We start from the raw sequence: 4,133 nt of genomic DNA, 5'->3' as shown, positions 1-4,133 counted from the left end.
GGGAAAAGCAATGACAGAGCCATTACTGAATACTCTGTGCCTAAAGAGAGAGAGCTTTAACACATTTATTAGTTATGCGTGTTATTTTCTGTCACAACATTTTTATTATATTGAAATAATAAATTTATTGAGATGAAACTCCAAGAAGAAAACAAGAACAAAAGTATTAAAAATAATTGATGCGAACACACACACACACACACACATACACACACACATAACTCATGCAGATTAAAATAATTTGGTAATGAATACACAATACAAAAACTGCAAATTATGACAACAATGAGGGAGTAAAAGGTTAGAATTTTTAGTTGTGATTGGAATTAAGTTGTTATGAGTTTGAAATAGACTGTAATAATTATAAGATAATTTATGTACATCTCATGGTACACACAAAGACAAACCCTTAGCAGATACACAAACGAGAAAGAAAGGAATCATAGCATATCACTATAGAAACTCATCAAATCACACACAGCAAGAGAGGAAGAAATAATAAAACAAGTATATAACAGCTACAAAAATAATGGATAAATCCTTCCCTATCAATAATTACTTTGAATAAAAAGCATTACCTTCTCTAATCACAAGATAGAGTGGCTGAATGGATAAAAAATAAAAACAAAGCACAATAAAACCCAAGATCTGACTATATGCTGCCTACAAGAGACTCTCTTTGGCTTTAAAAACACACTTAGGCTAAGGGAAAAGGATGGAAAAATATTCAATGCAAATGGAAACCAAAGAGAGCAGGATTAGCTATTATTATGTCAGACAATGAAGCTTGAGCTTGTAACCATCACTGCCAGGGCCTAGGGGCAGGAGGAGGGAAAGTGGCACAGAAGGAAGGGGAGAGAAAAGGGGGACATGGAAGCTGGGGGTGGGGTCCTCACAAAGCAGCAGCAGGGTGGACGGAGAGATCACTGGGTGTAGGTTCCAGCCCTGGATGTCTCCAAGTGCTGTGTGAGCGTGGATTTGGATGCTGGGATGAAAAGAGAAAGAGGCAAGGATGTAGCTGAGATTTCCAGCCCAGGTGACTCCATATGGTGAAGGCTGAAATCAGAGAAGTCAGGAGAGGGGACTGGCTTGAGCTGAGGAATAGGCCTACCCTCCTCTTGGGGTTCACCTGGAGAACACAGTCCTCCTTGGATCTTTCTGGACCACCCAGACCCCAAGGAACTTCAGAGTTATTACGACCCAAGCTATGCCTGGCCAAGGACCACGTTATCATGGCACCTGGTTGGGTAAGATTCACTGCCTGGCCTGCCTGGGTCTCAGTTTACCCATCTGTCAAATCAGAGGGGGTGTAACTGAAAGGGCGAGGACTACGCCCTCCATCTTACCCTGTGTCCTCCATTTTTGGTCAGCCATGTGCTCGGCAAGGCTTCTTCCCGGAAGCCCAAGCCTCTGCTAGCCAAACCCAGGATTCTTTAAACTAACCAATGACAATCAAGGGAAGTGCACGCCATAGATATGACCACATCCTGTGTAACGATACACCAACTTGTGCCTGGCCAATCAGCAGGGCCCACAGTCCCCTCTCCTCCCTTTACTCCACCCCCCTATAAAACTCCTCTTCCCACCGGGCTAGCCCTCTCTCTGCCACTTACTGCTGTGCCAGTAAGGAGGGTAGGGGAGCCAAGCCTGGGTTTGAATAAAAGACTCTCTGCTTTTGCATCAGACTCGGCTGGCTCCCTGGTGTGGTCTCTTGGGGATCTTGAAATCTGGGCATAACATTTGGGGGCTCGTCCGGGATCCCCAAGACCCTTGAGGGACCCCCAATCCGGAGAGTCTGACTGACCGTGGTAAGTGTTGTGTATTCTGTTCTATGTGATATATGTTATCTCGAAGGGACTTGTTCTGTATCTGGAGGAATGGCTTCTAGATGGTATTCACTGTTTCTGGGACTTCCGGAGGGAAGTCAAAACTCGGACTGGCTAAGGGTTCGAATCTGGCCTATCTTTTAAAAAAGGTAGAAGAGAAGCATTCCTAGGCAGTTTTCTACTGTCTCTGTTCAGGGACTTGTTCTGTATCTGTCCTGTGTGAGCTCACTTCTGAAATCTGTAATTGCCCGAAACGGTCTAGGTGGACGCACTGCTGAAGGACCACGGATGGGGGAGAGTTGGAAGACGTTCTGCCCCCCAGGAGGGATGCGTATTCCCCTCATGAGGGATGTGGTTTCCCCTCACGGATTTGAGATGAGGCGGGTCGCTCCCGCCGGTTTGGCGTAAGGCCATCGTTTAGCTTTCAGGTTTTGCTTCCATGGAGTTGGAAGACTGTATTTTTGGGCCCTTTAGTTGTTTGTGTTTGTGTTTTTTCGGTTTTATTTTATGGACTTACTGGACGGACGTTATGAGACCGACTCAAACTAAATATTATGATTGATCATTTCAAAGAAATTAGGGGAGGCTATAGAGCTCCCTCAGGAATTGGGAAATTGTTAGGAATTGGATGGATTGTTTTAACTCTGAATGAATGTCTGGTGAAAGTGTGTGAGTGTGGTGGGAGGGGGCCTGCCCTCTCCCCTCCTTTGTGTGGCTATCGAGTATGCCTAGTATGAAGTCTAGATGATAGAAGTTAATCTATTAATTGAAAATGCCTTATATTTTATTTGAAATGTATCCTTAAGTGTAAAAGTATTGATTTGAAAAATGCTAAGTATTTAATTTGCTACCTAAGATTTAAAGCCATTAAAAAGTTTATTTTGGTGGAGGAAGGAGTAGACACGCCCTTCCCCTAGCATGCATGTAATCTATTAAGCATGACTTTGGGAAAAATACGCCATCTGAGTCATTTGCTGAAACTTCCCCCAAAGCAGGATGTGGGGGAAGGGAAGAAAGAAGCCCACGTGGCCATTCAATATGGACGTCACTCCCCAAGAAAGTCACTTCTTCGCCTCATCTTTGCCATCTTTACTGTTTTGGCCTTAAAAATGGCGGAGATGAACCTGACAAAGAAATACAGGCTGGTTTAGCTCTTTTGAAATTTCCTGCCCTGAGGCAAGTACCATCAGGAAGTTGATAGTCAAGTTTACATGTGAATACCTATGGGTTTGCTTCTTGACTTCCCCAGCAGGAAAATAGTGACCATTTTGAAATTTAGCAGCTATGCCAGGCTTATTGGCTGGAAACTTAAAACTTTTAAGTTCAAATCATCTATGGAGCAGGAAGTGTGCTTGCCTCGAGGATTTATTTTTATGTCAAAGTCTTTAAAAGGGACTGATAGCAGTAATCCAATTTCTAAAGTAAAGTACGATTATTTCAGGTAGAAACTGGTTTCATCTGATCTTAGAGGGCACGTTTTTCCTTTGCCTGGGAGGGACAGTGCAGTTGTCTCAGGGTCGGAGGGCTCCAGTTCAGTGTTCTGGAGACCCAGGACATGCCTAAGTATAACCTATGTTACCCAAGGACTCTAGATAATGTGTTTAAACAAGGCTGTGGTTTAGATTGCATACTGTCTCTGCTTCTGTAAATTGATCTGTCCTTATTGCTTAAATATGTATCTTTGTTGTTTAAAATTGTTTAACTAGTGAAATTTCTGTGTCTCTTAAAAAAAATTTTGAATGTATTGCTAATCTGAGGAATGTTAATTATTTACATGTCACCTAAAAATTAAGGCTAAGAGTTCTAACTAACTGGAAAGCATGGCTTTGGTGTGATGGGAGGAAAGAGAAATGTTGAATGAATGGTAGGCCAGTGAGCTGGGACTGGTCACTGGTGGTGGATTGTGAGAAGGGTTGGACACGGCCTAACTTCTCCTTCCTTGGTACCCCTAAAATGTCAGAGGGTACTTCTGGCCTTGGTTTTCTTGGTTTTTGGTTTTGGATTTGTTTGTTTGTTTGTGATAAAAACCGTTTCTATCTGGATGAGACATAGGTCAAGAATCCTGTCCTGGGATGTGGGAAAGGGAGGCCCCCACATCTGTTCCTGTCAGGCCTCCATCGGGGGACTTGGGCAGTGTTCCTGTTATCTGCTCAAGATCCCAAGACTGTAAAAGTACTTGTTCACTGAAAGGGTGTAAGTGTAAATGTTTATTTTATGTTTGTATGTCTACTTAGGTATAATTATTTGTTCATGTAAGTGTGGAAATCTGTGGGGAAACAAAACCACACACTTGATTTCTTTGAGGCT

The sequence above is a fragment of the Myotis lucifugus genome, unplaced genomic scaffold, assembly GCF_000147115.1.
Source record: "Myotis lucifugus unplaced genomic scaffold, Myoluc2.0 scaffold_426, whole genome shotgun sequence".
NCBI lineage: Eukaryota > Metazoa > Chordata > Mammalia > Chiroptera > Vespertilionidae > Myotis > Myotis lucifugus.
The sequence above is the reverse complement of the archived record's forward strand: the minus strand, read 5'-3'. Positions refer to the sequence as shown.